The following is a 17227-nucleotide window of genomic DNA, read 5'->3' as shown; positions in this document are numbered from 1 at the left end:
CTTGGAGGGAAGTGGGCCAGGTGGTATGGCCAGGTAAAAAAGCTTTCCTAGAGTGACTTAGCTCTTTGATAGTTTTGAGGTCTTACCACTCAACCCAAGCCAAGTCCTAGCTTCCTTTTGTAAAAGAAGGGGCTATATTAGATGATCCTGCTATAGGCCCTCCGACTCTAAGGGTCTAGTTCTTTGTTAGCCAGTGCAAATGCCTGTAAAGGAACCAGCAGGCCCTTCTCCAGTTGGGTTAGCTCCCACTTGAAATCCCCAGGTTTGACTTGTTTTCAAAGTCTCCTCTTTCAAGCTGCTGCTACTTCTCTATATTCCCTCAGTTCCCTTCCCATTTGGCCCCCAACTTGGAAAGCAAGTCAAGTCTCCCCTGTAAACCCCAGACCAACCCATTGGCCTTTAAGGCTTCTGTGCTGCTCCACGTGAGGCAGAGAGGGTGACTCTGAGTTAAGGAATGAACTGACCAAGGTCCCAGAGCTCCAGTCAAGACCGTAGATTTGTCTCAGGCCTTGGTCAGAAGCTAAAGCTCTCACCAGCTTGGGAACCAGATTTTTGTCTTGTGAGGTATCCACCCCATAGTTACCATCACTCAACAGTAGTGAATATCAAGTGTTTTGGACTGCACTACTCTTAATTGGCCACAAAAAAGACTGAATCTTCTCCACAAATAGAAATCTAGCGCTCCCAGAAACCTGTTGCAGTGTTTAATCTCCCTTCACCCCTCACCATAGCTTTCATAAAATCCTTCCTTCTGTTTAAGCTAAATCTGGCATGCTGCCATCTAAAATAACCATATTTTTTCTGGCTAAGGCCAAGGTGAACATAGCTAACCACACCAGAATCCTAGCTAGGAGTGTTGGATGGAGATTGGGAGCAGTGATCCCTTTTCAACAATTTAAGGTAATATGTTCATGATAGTTGTTAGGACTAAGATGAAGATGAAAGTAGGAAAGCAAGACAATGAGATGTAGAGAGAAGGTAGTCAAAAAAGGCGCTGCGCCGCCTCCCCCACTCCAGGCTCACTTCCTTCTACCCCTCCCCCATGGCAGACCTTAGGCCTCAAGACTGGCCAGATGTGCAGCTGAGCCTAGGTCAGCCATTTCATCCTGTGGGGTCTCTGTTTTACTTTCTTGACCTTTAATGAATACTTCTTCTGTGGCCAGCAGCCAGGGGACTTAAGGAATCTGATGTTCAGGGCAGATACTGTGCTGCATGTCAAATGGGGACTTAGTTTAGATAGAAGCTAGGAGCCTTGGAAGTGGGTGAGAACAGAGGAGAACCAGGAGAGCAAGAAGACAGGAGAGATCCCTGGGAGCCACTAACATTTAGGGGAGGATTGAGGAAGAAAAACCTGTGAAGTATTGTGATTAATAGGCAGAGGTAACTGAGGACAGGCCAAGTTGTGTTACACGGACTGATGAGACTGTGAGAGTGGCTGAGATGAATGAACAGGATTTGGAAATGTAGGTTCACTGGTGGTCTTCTTGGGGGCAGGGGCTGACAGGGAGGAGGCAAGAATGGGAGGTGAAGAAATAGAGACTGCAGTGCTGGGGCTGTCTCCACTTCAACCAAAGCAAGGTCCACCTTTATCTCTTACATATTAGGCCTCCGAATAGGATTTCATTTGAACAAAGGAACCTGCTACTTTAAAAAGAAATCACCAAACAACTGATATACAAAAGGAAGCTCTATGAAAACATAAAGCCAGGTAAACTGGAGAACATATTTGTTATATCTGTTTTCTAGATTTGGGCTGGAAGTGACCCAGAGGGGTAAATTAATACTCAGTGAGGGGAAGACACTTCAAGGCAGTAAGTAGCAATCCTAAAACCCACTAAAAAATTCCAAGCCTCAAAAGCCACCCAGAAATCAGAAATATGGAATATGTACAATCTAAGCCAGCTGGTTGCCAAAGAAATAGAGTTTTCACACAGTGGGATTGTTGGGTCCTTTAGGCCTGCCCTGGGCTCTTCTCTCAGACTGCAGCACCAGAGACTTCTCGTTTGAAAGGCCAGGAGAAGAGGGTGTGGCGGCGAGATAAAGGAGAAAAAGGTCTGAGAACTCTTGACTAAATGCTAGGCATACTTTATTTTTAATCTCACAACACCCACTGAAGTAGGTATTCTTGTTCGTTTACAGACCAGGAAATTGGAAAGATAAGTGACTTGCCAAAGACATCCAAGCAGGAAGTGGCTAAACTGGGATTCTGACCAATAGCTTTAGCTTTTCCCCTTGAACCTATAGGGTACTTTGGGTTGGAGATGAGGAGCAAGTCTCAGATGCCCCTCATCTGGATGTTCCCAAGCTGGCAGTGGTCTTCTATAGCTGGCAGAGGTTCTGTCAATAGGGCACTGGGACTGACACTGACAACTTTTGGGCAGAGTCACTGAAGTGCAGGCCCTAAGTGTGTCTCAATCACCGCCCATAAGCACCCTAAAGAACTATGAATGAGGGGCTGGCCCTGTGGCGCAGCAGTTAAGTGCCCATGTTCCACTTCGGCGGCTCGGGGTTTGCTGGTTTGGATCCCGGGTGTGGACATGGCACCACTTGGCACGCCATGCTGTGGTAGGCCTCCCACATATAAAGTGGAGGAAGACGGGCATGGATGGTGGCTCAGGGCCAGTCTTCCTCAGCAAAAAGAGGAAGATTGGTGGCAGATGTTAGCTCAGGGCTAATCTTCCTCAAAAAAACCCCAAAAAACAAAAAACAATGAGTCCTTGGGAATGAGGGTGTGTGTGTGTGTGTGTGTGTGATATCTGTGAGACAGGGTGTCAGGTGTGACAGTTTGAGTACTGTATGTATGTCATGAGTTGAGGACACATAGATGTGGTTGGGAGACAAACCTTGCTCCTTTGAGGATAATTTTGTTTTTTTGGAGAGGGCTAGAAATCATTTAGAACTATCTGGGGACAAACTGTTCTTGGAGTTAGGGAAGTAGGGAGGGTGGAGCAAGAGGGGAGACTGTTCTTCTCCAGAAGCCGCAACCTGGATCATGGTACCCTAGTATGTATAGAGACAGAACATGGGCGAATGGACAGAGCTCAGGCTTTGGGCCCAGACAGACTTGCCATGGCTACTTGACTTGGGCAAATCACTCTACTGCACAGCCTCAGTTTGCTCAACTACAAATATGAAAATAATCCCTAAATCACACAAAAGAGGCCTCCTGGGAATCAGAACCTGGCTTCCCAATGTGACTTCTCTAAGGAAGCCCTCACCCAGATCCATTCACTGTTTTATCCTCACTGATAGTGTAGGGAAGAGGTGGGGTGGATGCAACCTTCAGTGCACCTGGAGGGCCAATGTTGCCAAATCAAATACTCACTTTCCCAAAAAGTCTGGGACTGGCTGTGCCGTGCAGTCAGAATACTGAGTCAGAAACAATCACAGGACCCCTTCCAAGGGACCTCTTGTGCCTGACAGCTGTGGGCACTGGGAGCTCAGAGGTGAAATTAGATAGAATGGCTGTCCTCAAGGAGCTCAGTCTAGGAGGTGTTCAGGAGGGGATTTCCACGAGGATGGTGCACTTAGGAGGGTATGAAGTGTCAGCAAAGTCTGGTTCTTTGGGAGTAACTATTCTAGTTGCAAATGTTCCTTAAGTGACTTCATCCACAGTATACTGCTGTCCAGGCTTACAGTCAAATGCTTAGGCTGTTGGCCTCCACATAACAGGGCAAGGATTGCTATGTTATCCTCTTGTATAAGACAGGAAACTGATCCACAGATAAGAAGAGACTAAGTGGGAACCATTGGAACTCAACTTCTAGACTAATATTCTTTCTGCTCTACACTCTGCCTCATCTCACATTCACAGTATCTGTTATGCCTTCATCTAGGGCAGAACCTCTTGGGAAATAGAGCAGGAATCTGAGATGGGGCTCCAGACAGGGAATCTCTGTTCTAATGAACAGTTTGAGAATGAACCTCAACTTCCATGGCCCTGCCAGGTGCTGGGCCTCCCACACAATCCTCATCTGGCCTTTTCCCCTCCAGACCCTGGCCTTCCGTGATTCCATCAACCAAGCTACTACCCAAATTCTAGTCCCGACTCTACCTGGGATGATCTGCTGCCCTTCCCAAATCAGTATTTCTTCCCATCTGCCCCCTCCTTAGTGGCAAGTTTCCCTCCTCACCACACCCCCCAGCTGGTCCCCCCCAGTGACTCTGAGTGAAGGAAGGGTCCCTAGAGCCTGTCTTTGTACTCCAGTTTCCACCCCTATTTCACCAGGGGTGGGGTGGAGGGAACAGGTCCAGAGCGAGGAAGGGACTTGCCTAAGGATATACCAGTCACTGGCCATGCTAAGTCTAGAACGCAGATTACCCAAGCACTAGCATCATGCTTTCTACCTTTTCACACAGCAGGCCTCTGACTCCTTTCCCTCCAGTACCCACACCGAATCAGTCACCCAGTCCCCTTGAGTCTTAAACACATCTCTCCTTTTCTATTCTTGCTTACCCATTGCCACTACCCTGGTCAAGTCCTCACTACATCTCACCTTAATTGTTGGGACAGATTAATCTGGCAGCAGACCCACATTCTGCCCACAAGACTCTAAGGTCCTTCACATTCTGCACACCCCACCTGATCCACACTAACTTCCTTTCCTGGATGCCTCAATTAACAGGTCTTTCTTGCTTGTTTATTGTGTGCCTTGGCCCCAGGCTCAGCTCTGTTTAGCCCAGACATGTGGAGTAGCCTTTGCCCCCAAGAAACTCCTTTTGGGAGAAAGTTATAACAAACACTGCAATTGATTCAGGGAACAATCTGAGTCAGATCTTTGACTTGAGGGATGCTGAAGGTAGAGAAGTCTTTCTGGGTTGGGTGGCTGGGAGAGAGAAAAGAAACCTCTTAGCTGCCCCCACCTACCCCTTCCACCAGAAGATATAACTCTGTAATCTCCAAACTCAGTATTACAACAGCCTTTGTGCCTCACCTTCCTTCCTGTCGGGACTCCTCACTCAACCCACTCTCAGAACCCATCCAGCTGCTGGGATGTTGGACATCTTAAACCATAGTTTTGGGCTTGTGGTCCTGTGACAATGCTGCTTGCACATTCCATTGTGCAAGTCTAAGAATTTTAACCAGTTATTAAAGTCTTCCACTGTTTGATTCCATCCTTCCAACTCTGATTTTCATTACTATAGACACACTTGAAGGTCCTTAACAATGTTTTGCATTTACCCCTTTGTGCCCTTTGCTCAAAATGACTTGCTCCTCCATTTCTGCCTGATGAAATCTTTAAGAACCAACTTGAGTGCCGCCTCCTCCATGAAGACTCCCAGTTTTCCTCAGCTAGAAAGAATCCACCTTCTCTGAGCTCCTATGGATGTGTATTTGCCTTAGCTCTTTCTGTAACATATCCACGGCTAGGTGTGGAGCCCTTGGAGGGTACAGAGCATCTCATTCAGTCTCTGTAATCGCACCCAGCAGCAGATGCGGTATGAATGTGTCTGCCTCACCCACATTAGGTGCCCAGGACAAGTGCCTGTTGCCCTAAACGCAGGACTTCCCGCTTACACTGCTCATTTTTAGGCAGGCTCCTTAACAGAATGGGCCAGACACGGTTACGTTACACAGCCAGGGGAGTCGGGACATTCCAGCCAGTCGCTAGGGTGTCCCTACCCGCCTCGCTCTGCCAGGCTCCAAATGGGATGTGTGTGTGAAGGAAGTTGGGGCCGGGAGCCCCGCTAGCTCCTCCTCTGGGTCCACCCTGCAGATCTCCGAGTCCCAGAAGGTCCCCCTCCAGTCCAGTGGTCTCAAGAAACTCGAGGCGGCGGTGCCGGGGAGATAGGGGCCTCTGCCACGGATGCGCCTCCCACGCGCGGCTAGTTTAATTAATTTATTTATAGATTCTTGGAGGTAGGGGGCGTTCAATGAAGGGGAAGAGGTGGAGCGAGGGGAGGAGGCGGGCCCAGGGTGACTGACGCGAGTGCCAGGGAGCCAATGGCCCATGGGGGGCGTTCCCTCCCATTCAGGACTCCTCGCCTGGCTCGGAAGGTATGTTAAACAGCTGCTTTTAATTTGGTCTCCCCAATCTCCGGCGTTTGGGGGGCTAGTTTGCCGGCCGGTCGTTTTGCCCAGTCCGCCACGGTGCGGGCGCCGAAGGCCCCGGTTTGGGGATAGGGGAAGCTCGGAGTCCGGCGGCCGAGGGAGGCGAGAAGCAGGCCAGGAAGGAGAGCTTTTGGCGCCGCCCGCACGCCAGTGTGTGTTCCCAAGCCGGGCCGGATCTGTGGGGAGGGGGTCGGCCCGGCCCGGGGTCGCCAGTGCGCTGGCCATGCTGCCTAGTTTATTTCACCGAGCAGTCGGTTTCGGTAGGTTTCGGCGGCGGACTGGGTTAGGGGCGGGTAGGAGGAAATCCTCCCCGCTCCTGGAATGCCTTAAAAAAAATTATGGTAAAGAAGAAAAAAGGGGAGATTCCGTACACCGACTGGAACTGGGCCCGGGCTGCGGCGCGCGGGCTTGGCAGGGGGCGGCGGCCTGAGCCGGCGGCACCTGGAGTTGGTCGGGCTGGAGTTAGCTAGCGAGCCGGGGCCCGCGGCTTTCCCCGCTAACCACGCCGGGCGAGGGCGGCAGGCGCCCCGAGGGTTTTGTTTCTGTTCGCAAACTTGTCGGAGGGGGCGGTGGGCGCGCTCCAGACAGGCGCGGGCGCTGTGGGCCCGCGGTTGTTATGGACTCTGGGGGCGGGGGCAACGCCGGACTCGCGGGAGGGGCTGCCGGGGGCTGGGGAGGCCACCGGAAAGAGACCCCCGCGCCTCGGCACTAGCCCTCTGTGCCGGTCTGGGCTCGTCAAGCTCCTGGGCCGTAGCAGTAGAGCCAACATTCAGCGCCGGCACCCGCCAGGCCCCGAGCCCGCGCGGAACTCGACCTGGGGTTGTGGAAAACCTCTAGGAACTCGGCTGCTTCGACCCACTGCCCCAGCTGATCCTCTTGCAAACATGGAGCTGCCTCCTTCCCCGCCCACCCTAAGGCGGCAGCGGCGGCGGCTCCCTCCCCCTAACCCCCCGGCCGTGCAGCTTGCCCGCGGATGGGGCGGGGGCGGGGTCGCGAGCGTGTGAGCGCGCCCACGAGGGGGTTGCCTGAAAGGGGCAGTGAAGGTCGGAAACTGGGAAAACAGTCTGCACGCTCGGAATCGGGAAAAGGAAATGCATCAGCGGGCGGGGAGGGGCGCGGGGGGCGCGCCTGTCAGCCGGGATGGCGGCCACGGGCTGGAAGGCGGGGCGCCGGCGTGAACCGCGGGGTCGGGCAGGGCGCGCGGGGACAGGAGTCGCAGGGGCCCGGGTCCACGGAGCGCCGGACTGCCCTTACTTCCACTACTTGGCCTAGCCTGTTTACTATCTATTCCGGCGGCGGCTTGTGCAACCGCCCCGGGGGGAGCTGAGGGGCGGGGCCTTTTCCTGTCTCTTCCACCCACCTCGGGCTCCTCCAGAGGGCCCGCCTTCTCTTGTCTTCCACTGGCCAGACAAAACTCCCTTTTTTCCTTCTCGGCTGTCGATTGGATGACATTCCCCCGAGCTCCGCCTGTCGGAGGCCGGGCTGGAGTTTAAGTTGCTAGGATTTTTTTCCGTGAAGGGCGGTGGATTCCTGCGGCTTACGTGTGGCGCAAGGTCCCGCCCCCACTTCTGATTGGTGAGATGGGTAGTCCCGCCTGCTTTGGCGGGGCGAGCTTGGAGAGGGAAGTCTACCCCTGTTCCCCGCCCCCCTCCCCTTGCTTGTGTGCGCGCTCCGCACATGTGTAAGGCCCGCCTTTCTCCTTCGAACTGTCCTCCCGCCCGGAAGTCCCGGGCTTGGAGCCCTTAGCAAGGGCGGGGGAGGGGCGGAGAGAGCCAAGAAGGCACACAATGATTCCTCCAAGCTCAAGATCTGGTAGTCTTTGCGTCAACCAGGGTTGACGGTGTGGAGTGAATTTGGAGAGCTTAGTTCCGGGGTTCTGCAGAGTTTGGGAGGAGGGGGCGGGATCTTTCCTTCCTAGCCAAGTACTAAAGTTCTGACTATTCCCGCGCCCCTTCACTTCCCGGACATCGCCCTGAGCTTAAGCTTGAGAACGCTGCCGACGCTGGCCGTATGTTTTCTTCCCAGCGCAAGGCAGCTGGTGTCCTTGGCTTTATCTAAAACTCTGAGCAAACTAGGATTGGCTTGGATGCCTTAGGCAAGATCTGGGGCAGCTCATCCCCTGTTGACCGAGAAGTAGGGGGTGGCCCAATCCGCTTGGGTTCGAAGTGGTTCTTGATTGCCCAGGTGGAAGAGCCGTGCGGTACCCAGTACAGGGAGTTGGGGACGGCCCAGCGTTAAAGGTAGCCCTACAGCAGTTCTCCAGAAGTGCTGCTTCTTCGTAACCTCCTACAGGTTTGGTGCGGGGGTCGCTTCGGTCTGTGACTTGTTTTTAGAACTCCGTTCTGGGGCGGGGCTTGGCCCTCAGCGAGGCTGCTCCCATCTGTCGGTTACTCATGGAATTCACAGTACGCTGCCTCGTCCTTGCGGCTCAAAGCCATCCTTGGAGTCAGACCTACCTGTTGCCAGCGCTCGATTCTTGCCGTCTTCGCTGGATTGTGGAGGGAGGACAAGATACGACCTAGGAGGGGTTGCCTGGGACCTGCCACTTGGGGACTGACTAGCCTCTCTTGGGGGAGTAGCCTTTTTGCTAGAGAGAGCGGGAAAACTCTAGTCCCGCCCTCTTGTCTCCTGGCGCTCCGTGAGCGCCCCCCAAAGCAAGGTCAGCGTCAGTTCTCTGCCCTATTTGGTGAATAGATAAAAACAACCTAGATATTGCAAGCACTTTGTCTCTGTATGTTCGAGGTACTATTACCTACACAGAGAGGGCCTAGGGACTGCCATTATTACTCCTTGGCCAAGGAGGAAGTGACCAGCCGTTCTTTTGTCCGCAGCTCTGGAACTTTTATCCCTTCTCTGAAGTGTGAGGTGAAGGTTTATTTATCCTGTGACCTGTTTGGTCTCTTCCTCAATTCTTCGAGTCTGAGGATACCTCCAAATCTACCCTGGAGATCGCGAGTGCCTTAAGCCTCACGCTCCGCCTTCAGGAGGCTTGCGAGGCTTGCCAGGGCGGTGGCTCTTAGGGCCCTGCCTTTATTTTGGTTATCTCCGCCCTCTTAGCTGCATATTCAGGTTTAGGGAGTGTCGGTGTTAGGAGTGTGCCGCCCCCCTAGCTGCGAGCTGGCAACCCCTGCGGCTATTTCTCGGCTTTGGTCTCCAGTCCTTAATTCTGTACTCTACTTACTGAAAGGAGCTGTCGGCTGCTCCAGATATTTGTGCTTACGAGGACGCAGCGTGCGGAAATGTAAATTGTAAAGAGAGAACTGGATAGGAAGGCTGAGGTTCTCTTTCTCTTTTTTTATGCTGCTGCCTCTCCCCTTCAAATCCCAGGGCATCGGATCTCGGCTGCTGAGCTCGCACAACCTCTTGTTTCGGGCCCTGAAACTCTCCGCTCCAGTCTCTAGTGTAAACATTCCACAAAAGGACTGCTAAGGTTCAGCCTCCTCGCTCAGGGCGGAGTCAGCTCCTTCCTAGACGGGCGTCCTGGCTAATGGAGGCTCCTACCGGCGCTAGGATACCCAATCGGATACTTGGGGGCGGGGCCTGGCCCGGCAGTGTGGTAGGAGGAGCTTGTCTCACTTACGGACATTTTACCCCACATCGGTTACTTACCTTCCTGGGGCAGCGAGAGAGCCAGGGGTAGCCTTCCAATGCGATGACCGGCGAGGGCGGGAGCCGACTTGTTGGGCCTGTGGCTGAGACAGTACGGGGCGGGATATGTGGAATCCTCCAATGAGACGTGAAGAGCTTCCCTGCTTCCTCCAATAGTGTTGCGGCTTGGGGGTGGGATCAGCAATTTGTCTCCAATAGGCGGGGCTGAGTTAGGGACGCTCCCCGCCAATAGGGGCGTGGAGAAGGTGAGCGGCTCTCCCCTCCCAGCCGAGGGGGAAGGGGCGGGCAGTCGGCAGACAGAGCGTAGTGATTGGCTAAACCTTTGACGGGCGGATAATGCGGCCTGTAGCGGAGCGAAGTTGAGTCTTCCCTCTGCGGGGCGGGCCGGGGGAGTGGGCGGGATTTCCCGGGTAACAGAGAAGCGGCCGCGGTGGTAGAGGCGGCGGAGACGGTTTCTCCATCTTCCCCCCCTCCCCTTCCCCCCTCGGAGTTTCCCTCCCTCCCTCCCTCCCTCCTTCCCAGTCTGGGCACCGGGGCCTGTGACCGCTTCGTTAGCGGAGAGGAGGCTGCCAGTCCGCTTCGGCGGGCCTGTGCCCCGCGCCGTTCTCGGGGCCTCCCTGCTGAGCCCGAGGCTCACGCGGAGAGGGACACGCAGTGAGGAGCGGCTGAAGCAGCTTTGCGGTGAGAGCATGCCGGGCCGGGGTCGGGGCGGGGTGCCTGGTGGCGGGTAACGCCGGACTCGAGGGCGTGTATTTTTAGGGGGGCTGACCTCCTCGGCTTCCCGTAGAGCAGGCGGGCGGGAGGTGTGTGGATGTGTGGGGGGGGGGTGGGGGGCGGAGCAGGGTAGCTCCGTGCGGGAGGGGGAGGAGAGCGTAGTCCCGGTGCGCGCGGAGGGGGCGGGCTCTCGCGCCGCCGCTCAGGGGCGGGGCGGCGCGCGCGTGCGGTGGTGGAGAAAGGGGCGGGGCCGGCCCTGCGCTAAGTGCAGTTTGCGGCCGACCACCCCTCCAGCCCTCCTGGCATGGGCGGGGCCTAGGCCGGCGGCCGCGCGCTGGCCGACTGGGTAGGGGGACGGGTAGGGGGTCTCCCGCGTGTGGCTTCGGGGCGCGGCAGGGAGGGGGCGTGAAGTCTACCTTCCTCCGCCTTCTCAGGATCCGGTTGGCCAGACGGGGCGTTCAGAGTGGCGATGCCACTCCCCCTGGCCGTCCTCCCCTCCCCCCGGTTTCCGCCTCCTTGGCAAGAGAGGCGGAGCTCGGGAAAGCCCGCTGTCGGGTCTTGCAGCGAGTCTCGGCGCCTAGATCCGACCCGCCTTACGTCTCCGTGGGGTTGGAGGGGCCCCAGCTGACTGAGAGCTGTGGAGGTGTCCGGACTTACCCTTATGGCTTACCCATGCCTTTTGCCTGGAACGCGAGGGCCCGGTGCCAGAGCAGTTGTCTCCGTTTTGCTCCATGCAGCGTGGATGGCACTGTGCAGCTCGGAGAATGGGAGCGTGGTCACTGTCCCTCCTCTCTTGGTTGTAATTATTGGGGCGAGGTGCTCAAGGTCCTTTCGTTGGAGTCAGCAGTGGAATGCTGCTCGTGCTGTGACCATGCTTCCGCAGCGGTGATGGTCGGGGGAGGGGCGGAGAGTCGTCAGAAACTAGAAATGTGGCCAGGGACAACCTTTCCTGGAGTTCCCTTGCTGTTAGTTACAGTGGCTGTCCGGGGCGGGGCTTCCTTTGAGCCAATGGGGTGGTGGGTAGTTACTTAGACTTCACCACTGTTTCGGTGCTTGAGGACTTCAAAACCAGTCTTGCTCTTCACAAAACTGAGATTTATAAAAGGAAGAGTTGGATTTACATTTTACTCTTAAAAATAATCTGTTTGTAAAAGATGGTGATTTAAAAAAAAACTCAGAGTTTGAATAAAATACTCTGATTTCTTCGATTCTTGCATTTTTAAATTTCGATTGTACAGATGGTTCTGCTATATAAGCTTAATTTCACAAAGAAATAAGTTGCAATTTAGGTAACTACGCGTATAGGTATTCTTGAAAAGTCTTCTCTTCTGGTTTTATGTAATTCTTTGAACATCTACACTACTTTCTATTTATGTTGTGTGAAATGTAGTGTTCTTGCCCTGTTATATTACAGATAGTATGATGAAGTCAGGGACTAGTGTAGCCTTGTGTATATGACTTATGTAGAATTGTCCTCCAACCTGTATTAAGGAGTTATCTTAGGACATTTCAGGTTTAATGAACCATTTTAATTGAGGTTTTTGCTCTGACTTGATACATTCTCTTATTAGGACAAATTGCTAAAATGTTTTTGATAGTTTTCATGAGAAAATAAACATGGTATGAGTATGTTTGTTTATGCATTAACATCTGAGCAAGTCCTCTGGCTGATTATCTGAAGTTAAATTCTAGATTTATGCTTTGCTCAGTTGGGACTGAGAGTTTGGTGCCCTGTGCTATACTCATGTGAAGAGAGTAAGTCTCACTTTCTCAGCTAAGAAAGTAGCAGTGGTGACAGTAGCTTTTTAGTTTGATTAATAGTGGCTGTAATAGAATTGATATGGAGACAGAAAACCTGGGTGTTTTTCTTGATGCTATAAACTGACCAAGATAGTGGAGAATTTACCATTGAGGAAAGTTTGGTTAACACATACTTGTTCCACCACTTGCAGTGCTGTGTGCTGGCACACATTGAAGACCTAATTCATGCTCTTAAAGAATATGTTACCTATCGGTGTGCCAGGCTTTAAGGATTCAAGTAAGAACCTGGATATACTATACTACGAAAGTTTTCATAAATGCTTCTTATCTCTTCAAATATCAGTATTATATGCTATAGTTTGTTGTCAGAGTTAAAGACCCTAGATGGATGGGCATTTTGTAATTAAGAACGTTTCATCTAAAGAGTAAGATTTTTTTCTTTATTGGAGAAGGAGGTGTGTGATAAGGAAGGAGGTGTGTAATAATTTGATTCCTGGCAAAGCACAGTCCTCTTTACATTTTCAGTGCAAACAGACAGGATACTGGAGAGCTGTGCAAGGCAGATGTTAATGCCTGTGAATTTTAGTTGGAATTAAAATATTATGTCTGTGGCATTGACGAGTTGAGAGCAGTGCTTTAAAAGACTTTCTCACTCTTCTGGGTAACTCCACTAACCAAGAGCTCGTTAAGCTTTACTTTCTGTAGATTCTTGAAAAAATGATGGTTACTTTTTCCAAATTACGTCCACTGTCTCCTTGCATAGTAATAATAAGAGCTTATGTGGTAAGAGCCTTTACCATGTCCCAGGCACTGAGTTAGGCTCTATATGTTTATTAACCTGTTTAATCTTCATGACAACCTTGTATAGTAGGTACTATGAAATCCATGTTTTGAAGATGAGGAAACAGTGGCACAGAGAGGTTGGACAGAGGGTAAGTGGCCAAGCCAGGATCTGAACCCAGGCAATCTGGTTCCAGAGTCCATGCTCTTAACTGCACTAAAGCTGCTTCTGGTCCAAGAATAGTAAACAGAAAAGGAGCAGTCTGCTGTTTTTTGTTATGGTAAAATATATATAACGTAAAACTTACCATTTTAACTATTTTTAAGTATACAGTTCAGTAGCATTAAGTACCTTCCCATGGTTGTGCAACCATTACCACCTCCCATCTCCAGAATTTTTTCATCTTCCCAAACTGAAACTCTGTACCCATTAAACAATATCAACCCCCTTAAACTTCCCCCCAGCCCTTGGCAACCGCTGTCACACTTCTGTCTCTGTGAATTTGACTTCTATAAGTATGCCATATAAGTGGAATCATACAGTATTTGTACTTTGTGTCTGACTTATTTCACTTAATGTCTTCAAGGTTCATCCATGTCATAGCGTGTGTCAGAATTACCTTCCTTCCTTTTTAAAGGTGAATAATATTCCATTATATATAAACCACATTTCGTTTATTCATCTGTTGATGGACATTGGGTTGTTTCCACCTCTTAGCTATTGTGAATGATGCTTCTATGAATATGGTTGTATAAATATCTCTTCAAGTACTTGCATTGAGTTCTTTTGAATATATACTCAGAAATGGGATTGCTGGATCATATGGTAGTTCTGTGTTTAATTTTGTTGAGGAACCAGCAGTATGCTTTTGAAAGTAGCTTCAGAGAAAAGATTGGGACTCAGATTCTAAAGGTGAATTGAGTCAACACCAGTTTATTGACCACCTCCTTAAATAGCTCTGGACTGACATAGGAAGAGTCTTTGTCCCCGAGAAGTTTACATTCTTAGAAGGAAAGGCAAATAAACACATGATTTTACTGCATTGGGGTGGAGGAAGAGGGGACGCTGGATAAGAAACAGGAGGGCAAAGTCTGAAATCATAGATCCAGTTGAAGGGAGTTGTTAAATCACCTGAAATCATAAATCCAGTTGAAGCAGGTTGTTAAATGAGATGCTGAGATGCACCCATGTTCATATCAGCATCTCACTCAAAGTACCCTCAGAGAGTGTTTTGAAATGTTAGAAGGGGTTGCATTGTGCTGAAATTGTCAGGTGAATTGTAGTCTCTCTTGCAGAGTTTGTGAATCCTGTTCTCTTCAGTTTGCAGACCTGTTTGGAAGATTGCTTTGCAAGATATTTAAGAATCACAGTGAAGAAATTATGGACTTGGCATATTTGTTGCTGTTACCCTGTCAAGCTCAAGAGCTATTATTAATATGGTCAAGTGTTGTTTCCTAATACTTCTTTTCCTTCACATGCCTTCCTATTTTCTGATAAGTGAGTAGTAGAAGTAATCTTAGACTTTTTATCTTTTTCTCATTGCAGTTTAAGTAAATAATTGTGGATATTTGTTTTTTGTTGAGGTTAAAGTCAAATAATGAAACCTATCTGGCAGCACACTTGGGTAGTCTGAATCAGGGTTCTGCCAATATTACTTTATTTATTCATTTATTTTTATTTACTATTTATTATTTTTATTTTTATTTTATTTATTCTTTCCAAATACTTCAAGGAATTTTGTTTTCCTGACAGACATTTCTCTTTTTAATTATGAATTCTAATTGTCTTTGGACAGTTGTTTTTTAACAGCACATTAAAAAGCCCTTGACTTCTTTTAATTATGTAATTTTCTTTTTGGGTCTCTTTCTTCAGAAGACATACCCAGTGGGATTTGTTCTCAGTTTTGAGCAAATGCGTAGAAGTTTTTCTTTTTTTTTTTAAGATTTTATTTTTTTCCTGTTTCTCCCCAAAGCCCCCCTATACATAGTTGTATATTCTTCATTGTGGGTCCTTCTAGTTGTGGCATGTGGGACGCTGCCTCAGCCTGGTTTGATGAGTAGTGCCATGTCTGCGCCCAGGATTCGAACCAACGAAACACTGGACCGCCTGCCGCGGAGCACACGAACTTAACCACTCGGCCACGGGGCCAGCCCCCCCTTTTTTTTTTTTCTTTAAAGATTTTACGTAGAAGTTTTTGTCCTCGTATATTTGCAAGGCAACTACCTGATACAGGTTTTCCTCAGGGAGAGCTGTGCTCACAGTCCATCTAGATTGGGACTTAACTTTCTTGATGGTCTCAGTGCCTATGACAGTTCTGGCACACAGTAGGTGATAAATAAATAGTTTACATGCTGAACTCTAATGGCATTTTAAAGTTTACTAACTAGAGGCTACCTCTGTTTAGTGGCACTTGGCTTTAGAGTTAGTTAAGCATTTATTGGTAGCAGTTTCTAACTGATACACCTTTTTTTTGCCCTTCCCTTCTTTTGCTTTTGTATTCCTCACCCCCTTTCTATCTTGTGTGCCTGTATGTTATTTGTATTTATCAGCATCATGGTAGTGGACACCACCTCAGTCCTGCTGGTATCCTCCAGGATAGGCTTGCTGACTTGCGGGCTGTTATACAGGATATACAGGTCCACAATACCTTATCTGTAACTCTGAAATGGAAGAATTTTTGTCTGTTTGTTAGTAAGTTTCATTCCACAACTAATTTGGGGGCACAACCTGATCTAGGCTGTCCCACTTGGTGCAGAAATTGTGAATGTGCTTGATTATGGAGAAAGCTATCCTGTGCACTCTATTACCTTTCTAAAATCCAAACAATGCTGATAATGCTCAAATTTGTCTCTCTAACTAGGCACCTCTGCCCTGTACTATAGACTAACGTATCCAGAGGCGCTCTTCATATTTCCTCTTGGATATCTAATAGACATCTTTGACTTCTCTCATAGTAGTCTTTTTCATATGTTGTCTGTTGGCAAATTCTATTTGCTCTATATTCAAAATACTATCCAAAATTTGACCACTTAGTACCACTCCCAACCCCCACTACAGCAGTGAGTGCCACTATCTCTAGCTTGGATTATTTCAGTAGCACCTAACTTCTTTCTGCTTTATTACTGTCCCGCTTCAGTCTATTCTTAACACAGTAACCCACCTGGTTTCTTTTAAAACCTAGGTCAGACCATGTCGCTTCTCTGCTTCAAACCCTCCTATGGCTTCCCATTTCAGCCTGACGATTGAGTCTGAGTTCTTACTATGACCTACAAGAATGAACATGATATGCTCCCTACCTACTGCCCCCACCCCATTACCTCTCTGACTTCATTTCCTTCTAGTCTCTCTTTGCTCCATTCTGCTCCAGCTAAATGGTCTTTTTGCTGTTTTCTGCTCCAGCTACACGGTATTTTTGCTGTTCTTGGAAAATATGGAGCACATGTGCGCCTCAGTCTTTGTATTTGCCATCCCCTCTGCCTATGATGCTTCCCCCACTGATTTCCACATGGCTAGCTCCTTACTTCCTTTACTCAAAAGTTACCTGATCAGTGAGATATTTTTTGGTCACTCTTACCTAAAATTTCAAAAACCCTTCTGTACTCTTTCTTCTTAGCACTTGTCACTGACTGATATTCTGAGCACTTTGTTTATTGTCTTATTTACTGTCTATTTATTTCTGCCACTAAAACGTAAACTTCATGAGGGAAGAGATTTTTGTTTTGTTTACTGCTCTATCCTCAGTTCCTAGAACAACTCCCAGCATGTAGTACGTGCTCAGTAAATATTAGAGGGTGCACACATGAATGAATGAATGATTTGATTTCCACCACAGACAAGGTGGTATGCTGAGCACACTGGGGGATACAAAGATGGTTAAAGATGTGTGTGCCCATGTCTGTGTGGGGGCAGAAATATAGCTAATAGGATATAGATGGTATAAGGTAAGTGACACGTCTGTCTGTCCTCTTAAGAACTGTCCTCTTCTTTATAATGCTTATAGCTTTAGTGTGTCTCCTGTTACACTTAAGTCTGTTTTATATCACTCTCAGTGAATTTATAGAAACCTTGTCACCCAAACTAAGTGTTAATGTCCTTGAGGCTAGGGGTACGTGTTGATTTCCTTCTTTTTTATTCTGCTGCTATTAATACTTAAACTTTTTTTTAACTTTTCATTTGAAATAATTTTAGACTTCAAAAAAAATTGCAAAAATAATACAAAGAATTGCCATATAACTTTTACCCAGATTTCCCAAATTCCTCTTACAGAACTGTAATACAATGATCTAAATCATAAAATTAACATTCCTGTA

At 49.2% G+C, this 17227-nt stretch overlaps 1 protein-coding gene across 5 annotated transcripts in view; it reads left to right on the top strand.

Moving 5' to 3' along the window:
• The first annotated feature begins 5979 nt into the window (after nucleotides 1-5979).
• The window catches only part of LOC124236233 (paired amphipathic helix protein Sin3a), a 68467-nt gene continuing 57219 nt past the window's right edge, over nucleotides 5980-17227 (top strand). Inside the window, exon 1 of one of the 5 annotated variants that reach the window (XM_046655073.1) lies at nucleotides 5980-5998. The gene's annotated coding sequence lies outside the window, so the exon portion shown is untranslated. Of the gene's footprint in view, nucleotides 5999-6238; nucleotides 6313-8268; nucleotides 8293-10136; nucleotides 10343-14283; nucleotides 14415-17227 lie in introns of those variants that run through there. The other 4 variants (XM_046655069.1, XM_046655072.1, XM_046655068.1 and 1 more) reach the window with 4 other exon arrangements.

This window comes from Equus quagga, chromosome 2 (assembly GCF_021613505.1).
Source record: "Equus quagga isolate Etosha38 chromosome 2, UCLA_HA_Equagga_1.0, whole genome shotgun sequence".
In the NCBI taxonomy this organism is placed as follows: Eukaryota; Metazoa; Chordata; class Mammalia; order Perissodactyla; family Equidae; genus Equus; species Equus quagga.
The sequence above is the reverse complement of the archived record's forward strand: the minus strand, read 5'-3'. Positions and strand labels throughout refer to the sequence as shown.